Source organism: Arachis ipaensis, chromosome B6 (assembly GCF_059453495.1).
Source record: "Arachis ipaensis isolate K30076 ecotype BB chromosome B6, ASM5945349v1, whole genome shotgun sequence".
NCBI lineage: Eukaryota > Viridiplantae > Streptophyta > Magnoliopsida > Fabales > Fabaceae > Arachis > Arachis ipaensis.
Window position 1 is genome coordinate 63,310,395 of NC_142441.1, and position 13,308 is coordinate 63,323,702.

Sequence of the window (13,308 nt, forward strand, 5' to 3'; positions counted from 1 at the left end):
TATAACAAGAAGTTATTTTCTTGCAATGTTTTAGAGTGAAACTATTTCTATTATGGTAAATTGGATTAGTGGTTGAACTACTCCTTAACTTTTGATTTTAGGCAAGGTTGGAGTTCCCCGGCAATTGTTTGTAACAAAAAATCCATCTACTATCCCTTATGAAATCACTAAGGCTGGGATGAAGTTACCATTAGGTACCTATCTTTATTTTCTCATTGAGGTCTGTACTTTCTTTTGATTAGGGTGATGATTATTTAGAACGTGATATGTTTTATTAACTGAGATATATGTAGCATTTCAGAAACAAGCCAATCAACCAGGGTAAACAGAATCTATACATAGACATTTTTTTATTGTTGTTATGCTCCCATATAATTCTCGTATAGTTTTTTTTATTATGGTTATGAAATCTGGGTTCTGATTTTCTGGTCTTCTGAAGGATATGTGTGTCTGTGTGTGACTTTTTTTCCTTTTTTCTGAATTACTTAAAATGCACAAGTGTTAGCTTGGATCTGTCTTTTGGTTGGTCATCCTAATAAATGGGGTTGCTTGGTGGTTTAGTATTGAGGGTTGTTCTACCTGCTCTGTTTAACTGTTTAGTATTGAGGGTTGCTTGGTGTTTATGATTTTGCCCATGAAAAATTTTCTAACTCCAGTTTCTTTTCACTGGTTTAGGTGGATACCTTTTTGGATTATGATAATTTATCAAAGGGAATTGTCTTTACTACAGATCGGCCGTATCAACCAGGTGAGTAGGTAAACATAGATTGAAAGATTGGAATTTGTTATCTAGGATAAAGTTAGCACAAAGCAAACAAGTTCCAAACAAAATGATAAGCTATTAATTGATTAAAGCTTTATTTGATCATGATATTTTTCACCAGTATGGCATCATCGGAGTAGTTTAAGCGTTAAGTCCAAAGATTAGATTTGACTGCTTGTATCATACTACCTAGGTGTTCATTTCATATGGAAAAAAATCAAATGGGGAGCTTCTATTGTTGTATGGGTTTGTTCCAAGGGAAGGCGCCAATCCTTGTGATTCAGTTGAGTTGTCAGTGTCACTCAAGAAATTTGATCAATCCTACAAGGAGAAATTAGAACTCTTGAAGAAGTACTCAAGAAATCTGATCAATCCTGCAAGGAGAAATTAGAACTCTTGAAGAAGTATGGATTATCAGGCTGACTAATGATTTTTATTAGAAGATACTTTTATTGGTTAAGTGATATTATGGTTTTGATATGGCTATGCTTACTTTAGTTTGAGATGTATGAATTTTTCCAGTTAACTTCATTCTTGTACTTTTGGATCAATATTATAAATATATTTTTGTTAGAGATAATTTTTATTATATAAAGAAATTATTTAGTATAATTATGTATTTATTTTTATTTTGTAATATTCAACTCATTTAAATAAAAATACAAAATTATTATACATGTAATCATATTAACTATTATGTTGTATTAATAATTATTATATATATATATAGAAAAAAAAATACCTAAAGCTACACTTATATACAGTAGTTATAGTATACAAAAAAAAAAAACGAGACCTAAGGCTACACTTATATACAGTAGCTATAGTATACAAAAAAAAAAAAAAGAGGGACCTAAGGCTACGCTTATAAAAAGTAGCTATGGTATACAATGTGGCTACGCTTTACAAGTGATGCAGTAGTGTTGAAAAGCGTAGCCTATTCTGGAAAAATGAAAGCTGAAAAGCGTAGCCTTTGGTTCTGGACAGCATCACTTGAAAAGCGTAGCCTATTCACAAAGGCCAAAAGCGTAGCCCTTGGTGCAGAAAAGCGTAACCTTTGAGAATAGGCAACGGCCGAATAGGAATCACTCCAAAAAGCGTAGCCGTAGCCTAAGGCATCATTTTTTTTTACTTTTGACTACACTTTTCAAATGTACTTGAATGTGTGTTTTTCTTGTAGTGAATTAACTCCAGACTGCAGCGTAGAACTGGCATTCAACGCCCTTTTGCGTCGTCTAAACTCGGGAAAAGTATGGACTATTATATATTGCTGGAAAGCCCTGGATGTCTACTTTCCAACGCCATTGAGAGCGCGCCATTTGGAGTTTAGTAGCTCCAGAAAATCTACTTTGAGTGCAGGGAGGTTAGAATCCAACAGCATCAGCAGTCCTTCTTCAACCTCTGAATCTGATCTTTGCTCAAGTCCCTCAATTTCTGCCAGAAAATACATGAAATCACAGAAAAACACACAAACTCATAGTAAAGTCCAGAAATGTGAATTTAACATAAAAACTAATAAAAACATCCCTAAAAGTAACTAGATCCTACTAAAAACATACTAAAAACAATGCCAAAAAGCGTATAAATTATCCGCTCATCACAACACCAAACTTAAATTGTTGCTTGTCCCCAAGCAACTGAAAATCAAATAGGATAAAAAGAAGAGAATATACTATAAATTCCAAACTATCAATGAAATATAGCTCCAATCAGATGAGCGGGACTTGTAGCTTTTTGCCTCTTGAATAGTTTTGGCATCTCACTTTATCCATTGAGGTTCAGAATGATTGGCATCTATAGGAACTCAGAGTTCAGATAGTGTTAGTGATTCTCCTAGTTCAGTATGTTGATTCTTGAACACAGCTACTTTATGAGTCTTGGCCGTGGCCCTAATCACTTTGTTTTCCAGTATTACCACCGGATACATAAATGCCACAAACACATAACTGGGTGAACCTTTTCAGATTGTGACTCAGCTTTGCTAAAGTCCCCAATTAGAGGTGTCCAGGGTTCTTAAGCACACTCTTCTTTTGCTTTGGACCTTGACTTTAACCGCTCAGTCTCAAGTTTTCACTTGACACATTCACGCCACAAGCACATGGTTAGGGACAGCTTGGTTTAGCCGCTTAGGCCGGGATTTTATTCCTTTAGGCCCTCCTATCCACTGATGCTCAAAGCCTTGGGATCCTTTTTATTACCCTTGCCTTTTGGTTTTAAGGGCTATTGGCTTTTTGCTCTTGCCTTTTGGTTTTAAGAGCTTTTGGCTTTTTCTGCTTGCTTTTTCTTTTTCTTTCTCTTTTTTTTTTGCCATTTTTTTTCTGCAAGCTTTGTATTCACTACTTTTTCTTGCTTCAAGAATCATTTTTATGATTTTTCAGATTATCAAATAACATGTCTCCTTGTCATCATTCTTTCAAGAGCCAACATATTTAACATTCATAAACAACAACTTCAAAAGACATATGCACTGTTCAAGCATTCATTCAGAAAACAAAAAGTATTGTCACCACATCAATATAATTAAACTAAGTTCAAGGATAAATTCGAAACTCATGTACTTCTTGTTCTTTTGAATTAAAAACATTTTTCATTTAAGAAAGGTGATGGATTCATAGGACATTCATAACTTTAAGACAAAGTTACTAAATACTAATGATCATGTAATAAGACACTAACATAGATAAGCACTTAACATAAAGAAAATGAAAAACAGAAAATTTGAGAACAAGGAATGAGTCCACCTTAGTGATGGTGGCGTTTCCTTCTTGAGGAACCAATGATGTCCTTAATCTCTTCTATGTCTCTTCCTTGTCTTTGTTGCTCCTCCCTCATTGCTCTTTGATCTTCTCTAATTTCATGGAGGATGATTGAATGCTCTTGATGTTCCACCCTTAGTTGTCCCATGTTGGAACTCAGTTCTCCTAGGGAGGTGTTGATTTGCTCCCAAAAGTTCTATGGAGGAAAGTGCATCCCTTGAGGCATCTCAGGGATTTCTTGGTGATGAGCTTCTTCATGCGTCTCTTGAGATCCATGAATAGGCTCTCTTGTTTGCTCCATCCTTTTCTTAGTGATGGGCTTGTCCTCATCAATGAGGATATCTCCCTCTATGTCAATCCCAGCCGAATTGCATAGATGTCAAATGAGGTGAGGAAAAGCTAACCTTGCCATAGTGGCGGACTTGTCAGCCACCTTGTAGAGTTCTTGAGGTATAATCTCATGAACCTCCACCTCTTCTCCAATCATGATGCTATGGATCATGATGGCCCAGTATATAGTAACTTCAGATCGGTTGCTAGTGGGAATGATTGAGCGTTGAATGAACTCCAACCATCCTCTACCTACAGGCTTAAGGTCCAGTCTTCTCAGTTGAACCGGTTTGCCTTTTGAGTCAATCTTCCATTGAGCTCCTTCCACACATATGTCCATGAGGACTTGATCCAACCTTTTATCAAAGTTGACTCTCCTTGTGTAGGGGCATGCGTTCTCTTCCATAATTGGCAAGTTGAACGCCAACCTCACATTTTCCGGACTAAAATCTAAGTAATTCCCCTGAACCATGATGAGATAATTCTTTGGGTTCGGGTTCTTACTTTGATCATGGTTCCTAGTGATCCATGCATTAGCATAGAACTCTTGAACCATTAGAATTCTGACTTGTTGGATGGGATTTGTTAGAACTTCCCAACCTCTTCTTTGGATCTCATGTCGGATCTCCAGATACTCATTTTTCTTGAGTTTGAAAGGGACCTCGGGGATCACCTTCTTCTTAGCCACAAGATCATAGAAGTGGTCTTGATGGGCTTTGGAGATGAATCTTTCCATCTCCCATGACTCGGAGGTGGAAGCTTTTTTCTTCCCTTTCCCTGTTCTAGAGGATTCTCCAGTCTTAGGTGCCATCAATGGTAATGGATAAACAAAAAGCTTTATGCTTTTACCACACCAAACTTAGAATATTGCTCGCCCTCGAGCAAGAGAAGAAAGAAAAGAAGAAGAAGAAGAAATGGAAGAGAGGGAGAGAAGGTTGTGTCTCGGCTAAGAAGGGGATGAGAGGGTTTTGTTGTGTGAAAAATGAAGAAGAATGGAGTGGTTTATATAGTGGAGGGAGAGGGGTTAGGTTCGGCCATTTAGGGTGGGTTTGGGTGGGAAAGTGATTTTGAATTTTTGAAGGTAGGTGGGGTTTATGAGGTAGGTTTATGGGGAAGAGTGGATGGATGTGAGTGGTGAAGGGGTAGTAGGGAAGAGAGCTTGATGTGATTGGTGAAGGGTTTTGGGGAAAGGTGTTTATTGGGAAGAGAGGATGAACATTGAGAAGAGGGAAGAGTATGAGTGGAGGTAGGTAGGGATCCTGTGGGGTCCACAGATGCTGAGATGATTCTGTGGGATCCACAGATCCTGAGGTGTCAAGGATTTACAACCCTGCACCAATTAGGCATGTAAAATGCCTTTGCATGCAATGCTGGTGTTTAAACGCCGAATTGATACTTGTTCTGGGCGTTCAGCGCCCAGATGCAGCATGTTTCTGGCATTGAACGCCAGTTCTATGCTTGTTTCTGGCGTTCAGCGCCAGCTTTCCTTAGTGTGCATTCCTGGCATTTGAACGCCAGGATGCTGCTTGTTTTGGGCGTTCAACGCCAAATCCATGCTCTGTTCTGGCGTTGAACGCCAGCCAGATGCTCCTTACTGGCGTTTAAATGCCAGTAAGCCCTTCCTCCAGGGTGTGATTTTTCTTCTGCTGTTTTTTATTCTGTTTTTGATTTTTCTATTTATTTTGTGACTCCACATGATCATGAACCTAATAAAACATGAAAGAACAATAAAATAAAAATAAAATTAGATAAATAAAAATTGGGTTGCCTCCCAACAAGCGCTTCTTTAATGTCAATAGCTTGACAGTGGGCTCTCATGGAGCCACACAGGTGATCAGGTCAATTTTATAGACTCCCAACACCAAACTTAGAGTTTGGATATGGGAGTTCAACACCAAACGTAGAGTTTGGCTGAGGCCTTCCAACACCAAACTACAGTTATTCTATCCTTTACAACATTCAGTACGCACAATTATCAAATCAATCACCAACTACAGTTATAATTCAACTCAATTCCATCCACATCAGAGAAAACAATATCAATTACAACTTCAAACACTCACAACAAAGCCCAAAGACATTTGCAGCCTTAACCTGAATTCAATAATCCAATTGAAGCACTAAAACATCATCAAACTTATTCCAAATTTCACAACCTCAAACCAAGCTTATTTCTATCAATTAGTCTCTCATAATAACAAAACCAATTATATTCACAGTAGCAATCCAAACTCAATTTATCAATTATCCATACAACAGCTGTTCAACAATTAACTCGGCATATTTCAGTTTAATAAGTTACACTAAATTAATCATTATTCACAACAGCATCTAAGTTCAATCACAGCTCAGAATAATCATAACGACTAACTAATTTCAAATGCATTTCAAGTCATTCATGTTAATTAAGAAATTCTTAACCATTGTTAACAATTTGCACTTATCCAATAACTTTATAGGCATTCTAAATTAAAAATGTTTAACTTTAAAAATAAATCCCCTACCTCAGTTAGTCGAAACCCACAAAATTAAACGTGACTCCAATTTCGTTCTAACTCGCATCAGCAACAACAGCAGCTCTAACAGTTTCCTGATGGCATTAACAGTATCCCCTATGATAGTTCTAACAGTAAACAGGGAAAATAGAGTAGCAACACTGAACAAAAACATAGGTTTCCTTAGTTAGAACAGGTGAAAGACATAGGAATAGGATAGAAGCAGAGCAAGGATTAAATCTCACGGTCTCAAAAATGGAGGAATTGGAACCAAATCAATAGTTCAATAGTAGCTCTGATGGCAGCAGAAGCTCCGACAGTTGCGAGAACCAGAACCAGAAGCAGATCCGAGCAAGCCTCCCTTCCAAAACTCCAGAAGCAACACCAGTTCCAACAAGGCTCGACGGTGGTAGCGGCCGACTTCAGTGCTGGCGACGCCGGGTAGAACGGTGACGGTAAAAGCTCGGCGCGGTGGCTGGTCTTCAGCAGCGGTGGCGACAGCAACGCTCCCAGTTCCTCCTCTTCGTGGTTCTTCTCAGGCGACGGGACGACAGCAAGGCGCGACGCTACTCTCCCCTATTTCTCTCTTCCTTCTCGACAAGCGTGGATGGCACGACAGCAAGCAAGACACAGCTGGGTGTGACGGGTTCGACGGAGTCACAGCGATGGTGACGCGGCGGTGCAACTTCGACGGTGTTCGGCTCCTCAGCGGCTTCAAAACTGACGGCGACGTGACCTTGCTCCAGCGGCGGCGTTGGCAAGGCAAGCTAGCAACGGCTGCACGGCGATGGGCATGAATAACGGCACAGGCGAGATGCGGCGGCGGTGAGCTAGACGGCGCAGAGTGCGGCTCCCTCTTCTCCGATTCCAAGCCCTCAGTTCTCCCTTCTCATTTTTGCGTTTCTTTCTTTTTTTTGTGTGTGGTGTGTTTAGGAAGAAAGGGGGTGGGGTACGACTGAGTGTGGTGAGGTAAAGGGGTTAGGGTTTCTAGGATTTGGGAATTAGGGTTTCTGATTCAATTTGGGAATTAGGGTTAGAAATTAGGATTTTATAAAAGAATATGGATAGATATTTTGATAAAATTGAAGGGTAGAATAATTTTAAAATCAAATGTACTCTATTAAAAATATTTAGGAACATTATTTATCAACATATTGCTAAGTTCAATCAATTATTTCTAATTTAAAATATAAAATGAACATATTAATCATATTTTTATAAAATATAGTTTTAAACTCAATATTGATTATTCAAATCAAATGGTATAATTTTTCATTATTTTCTATCACCGAAACATTAATTTCAAATTGTAAAATAACTAATAATAAAAATTGTACAAAAATATTAATTGACTTAAACTTAAAGTATTTATAAATATCAATCTAATCATTTTTAATAAAATCATTTTCTAGGAGTTCAAATTAATAACATAATTTATTCAAAATAGAATTAAATTATACAATTCTTCTTATTTTTCAATTATCAAAATTATAATTTTAATTATACTAAATATCTGATAAAGATTATATAAATTCTAATTAATTTAAACTTCAATTATCATGAAACTCTATTTAATTACCTTTAGTAAAATAATTTTCTTAAAATAAAATTATCGACAAATAAAATAAATCACAAATAACTATTTATTTGATTTTCAAAAACTAGGGTTGTTACATTCTACCCACCTTAGAAAAATTTTCGCCCTCGAAAATTGCTAGAATAAAATAAATTAAAACTTAAATAAAAGAAAATAGAATATATGAACAGAAACATAGGCATTGTCAAGGATGAATATTCAAAGAATTATGTAAGCAATCAGATTCATAGGCAATCAAAGGTATACAAGAATGACAAAGTATGGTTGGGAAACAAGTAAATCACATCCTAAGAAGGAAATTCAAACTAGAGAATTCCAATGAAAGCAATGAAGAAAAAGATGGCACGAGTTTGCATGGCACGAATAAAGATTACACGTCAAAACGAAACTAACTTTATAACTTCTAACGCTCCCAAACCCCGTGAATCGCATTACCTATTCTTCTATTTCGTCTATGATAACCAATTAGTGTTCCCATATACATAAATCATTAGTATTAAGTTGGCCAGACCTAATACCATGAGGAATGCAATGGTAAACTAACAGCGTTGATCATCAGACAGTCATGCATATAAACCTCAAACTCTTGTTATTAGAACAAGTCACAAAGCATGACAGACACTCAGAGTATGCAATGAAGCATAGTCAGTCCATTCCCAAGGCTCTAACAGGAACGAACTGCTCTAATACCATAATGTAACGACCCAACTTCCAACACGTCATGATCGTACCAAAAGTAAGGCGTTACTGACCTGTTTTCCTTATTAACTATTTACTATTAAGCCTTTAGTTCGATATCGCGATTCAATTTTAGTAAAAATACCAAAAATTTTTGTTTTTATTAATTAAAATCATATAGCAAACATCACCAAGTAGTAATAATCACATAATTATTAATAATAGTAATATTATACAAAAGAATTTAAATAAAATTCAGGTACAACTCCTATCCCTCTGCATAAAATAAAACCTTAAGCAGTAAGGGCGAGGGAATTCTATGAAAGAAACTCAAGTCATAAACTTAACTCATAAGTAAATTCTAGAATCGCCCGCAGCTTCAAACTGAATCTTCGTACCTGTGTCACTGAAAGGGTGGAAGATTTCGGGGTGAGAACAAACCACACGTTCTCAGTAGGGAATGGGAATGCCATAAAAGTAATGATTAACATGCAAATAATTAACTTTGCGTAATAAACATTCTTTGTCAACCCTTTGAAATACTTTTTAATCTTACTTTAGATAAATAGTTACTTTCTTTAGATTCCTAAACCCAAAATATATTTCAATCACAAAATTTGACATATTAAATATCTTTCAGCCACATAATTGATTCTCAGTCACAACAAACAATTATCAATCATCTCTATACATTCACAGACTACTAGCACAAGTAAGAAACTCAATTAAACACACAAACAAATCACAATAAAACAAACAACACAATCATAGAGAAGTAATATAAGCAAACACAACCAAATGCAAATGCACAACCAATATGATGCATGTCTGTCCTAAGCAGGCCATGAGCTCACGTGTCGGTTTACACCCTACAGCCCGACATTACCTAGGAACAAGTCCCAGATATGGCTTCCCTTTGTGTCCTTCGTGCATATGTGTCGGTGGTAAGAATACCACTCCTTTGTGACTATCGGCAGTCGGCGCAAAGCCCGACCCCATAATATACGCACAAGGGAAAACAGTGATCCTCAGTTCGTGGGCGTCCCCGAGATCATTTCACAAACAAAACAGAGATCTTCAGTTCGTGGGTTGTACCCGAGATCAATACACACTAACATAGCGATCTTCAGTTCATGGGTTTTACCCGAGATCAATATACAACAATTCATGGGTTATTCCCGTAATCAATGATTATCAATCCGTGGGTTTTTCCCGCATATAAAATAAATAACAATCTATAGGTTTCCCCGAGATCAATGATCATTCAGTTCGTGGGTACGTCCCAATTTTAACCAATTATCAACTCATGGGTTTTTCCTCGTAGTTAAACAACTAACAGTTCGTGGGATTTCCTGCCTTTTATCACTTTTCATCTTCCTTTCTAAAACTCAACAATCCATATATCAGTTCCCCATTCTCTTTTCCCTTTGAATCCTTAACATATTTTCTTAAACCTTTCTTAACTTTCTCAAGCATTCATTCGCAAAAATCTCAATCATCAATTCAGTTTATAATCTCTGCTTTAGCAACCTTGAGTCAAGCCAACTTTAAAACTATTTTTCAGTTTAGTCCTCTATCAAAAGACTCAAGAAAATCATTTATTTTAATTTCATTAAACACCTTTCAAAACATAACCTCTCATTAGAAGTAATCAAATAAAACTTAAATAATCATTTTTCAAATCCAAATCTTCTAAAATAACTTCTCAAATAAAACCTCAAATTTTATAAAATTTCGGCAGCACCTCCCCTAAAACTCGGACTTAGCCACACTTACGGGTTCCCTCTTTCTCAACAAGTCTCCCCCTTTCCTCAACAACTACCAAATAAGAGGTTCTCAAATCAGTCAGAAAATTCACAATTTACAATAGCCAACAGTTCGGTCATAACCCACAATTCCCACATAACCCATCAATTCAACTTTCACCTCATCAATTCGTAACTAACTTTCACTTATCATAGGATTCTTTCAAAATTAAACTCAATAAACTAGTATTCCAAGAAACTTGGTGTTGAGGTAATTTGGTCACAATAAAAACTTGTACCATCTCTCTTATAATTCTGTTATTGTTTCCTAATAAAATGCAGAAAAACAGCAGCAAGTAGTAAGTTTGATAAATTTCTTAAAAATCCAGTTTTCACCCAATGCCTTTCAAAATTCACGACCTCAAACAAGACTCTTTTAGCTTTTTATTGAATCAATTTCCAGATTAATACCATGTCATATGAAAAGGTTATGAAGTGAGAAACACAGCCAGGCCTTTTAGAATTCGGTTTCCAAAATCCAGTGAGTTATCCATACTCTTTTCAACATATCTAATTGGTTAAATAGAATATTGACATGAAATATAAAATGAAGATTGTGGACACAGGAAGCTTGAAAATGCCGTTGGTTTCAGCTCAAATACTTACCAGAATTGAAAGTTAAGTGAGTTGGAAGTTGGTGCTTCTGCAGTAAAGAAACAGAATTTTCTGCAGAAACCATCAATCTTCAAAAATTCATTTCTCCGAAAATACTCATCAATAAATTCTGAATTTTTTATGAGATGCTCAAAACACAGTAACGTTTCATGAAAAAATATTTTCATTCAAGTATATGACCTGGGATGCTCCCAGAAATCGATTCTTTCTACTGTCATGTATGCAGAAATTCTGCCTTAAGCATTTTTCAAGAACCTTACTTATCAAAAAATCACATTTGAACTTATAACCCTTCCAAAATCACACGTTTAACCTCTTTCCAGTTATTCAAAATTGTCTTCATTGCAAACACAGCCCAAGAACCCAGAATCAATAATTCACACGATGTCAAGTACTTAAGCATCATCAAACCTTTTCTTTTCTACACTATGCCAAGCATAATTTTCCATATACACTCATCATCATTCAAACACACAATAACTCATCAATTCACACCAGCAAGCTCAGCAACAAAAGTAACACCATTTATTCTATCCCTTACAACATTCAGTACGCACAATCATCAAATCAATCACCAACTACAGTTATAATTCAACTCAATTCCATCCACATCAGAGAAAACAATATCAATTACAACTTCAAACACTCACAACAAAGCCCAAAGACATTCGCAGCCTTAACCTGAATTCAATAATCCAATTGAAGCACTAAAACATCATCAAACTTATTCCAAATTTCATAACCTCAAACCAAGCTTATTTCTATCAATTAGTCTCTCATAACAACAAAACCAATTATATTCACAGCAGCAATCCAAACTCAACTTATCAATTATCCATACAACAGCTGTTCAACAATTAACTTGGCATATTTCAGTTTAATAAGTTACACTAAATTAATCATTATTCACAACAGCATCTAAGTTCAATCACAGCTCAGAATAATCACAACGACTAACTAATTTCAAATGCATTTCAAGTCATTCATGTTAATTAAGAAATTCTTAACCATTGTTAACAATTTGTACTTATCTAATAACTTTGTAGGCATTCTAAATTAAAAATGTTTAACTTTAAAAATAAATCCCCTACCTCAGTTAGTCGAAACCCACAAAATTAAACGTGACTCCAATTTCGTTCTAACTCGCATCAGCAACAACAGCAGCTCTAACAGTTTCCTGATGGCATCAACAGTATCCCCTATGATAGTTCTAACAGTAAACAGGGAAAATAGGTAGCAACACTGAACAAAAACATAGGTTTCCTTAGTTAGAACAGGTGAAAGACATAGGAATAGGATAGAAGCAGAGCAAGGATTAAAGCTCATGGTCTCAAAAATGGAGGAATTGGAACCAAATCAATAGCTTCAATGGCAGCTCTGATGGCAGCAAAGGCTCCGGCAGCTGCGAGAACCAGGACTAGAAGCAGATCCGAGCAAGCCTCCCTTCCAAAACTCCAGAAGCAACACCAGTTCCAACAAGGCTCGACGGTGGTAGCGGCCGACTTCAGTGCTGGCGACGCCGGACAGAACGGTGACGGTAAAAGCTCGGCGCGGTGGCTGGTCTTCAGCAGCAGTGGCGACAGCAACGCTCCCAGTTCCTCCTCTTGGTGGTTCTTCTCAGGAAATGGGATGACAGCAAGGCGCGACGCTACTCTCCTCTGTTTCTCTCTTCCTTCTCGACACGCATGGATGTCACGACAGCAAGCAAGACACAGCTGGGTGTGACGGGTTCGACGGAGTCATAGCGACGGTGACGCGACGGTGCAACTTCGACGGTGTTCGGCTCCTCAGCGGCTTCAGAACTGACGGCGACGTGACCTTGCTCCAGCGGCGGCGATGGCAAGGCAAGCTAGCAACGGCTGCACGGCAATGTGCATGAATAACGGCACAGGCGAGATGCGGCGGTGGCGAGCTGGACGGCGCAGAGTGCGGCTCCCTCTTCTCCGATTCCAAGCCCTCAGTTCTCCCTTCTCATTTCTGCGTTTCTTTCTTTTTTTGTGTGTGGTGTGTTTAGGAAGAAAGCGGGTGGGGTACGGATGAGTGTGGTGAGGTAAAGGGGTTAGGGTTTCTAGGATTTGGGAATTAGGGTTTCTGATTCAATTTGGGAATTAGGGTTAGAAATTAGGATTTTATAAAAGAATATAGATAGATATGGATAGATATTTTGATAAAATTGAAGGGTAGAATAATTTTAAAATCAAATGTACTCAATTAAAAATATTTAGGAACATTATTTTTCAACATATTGCTAAGTTCAATCAATTATTTC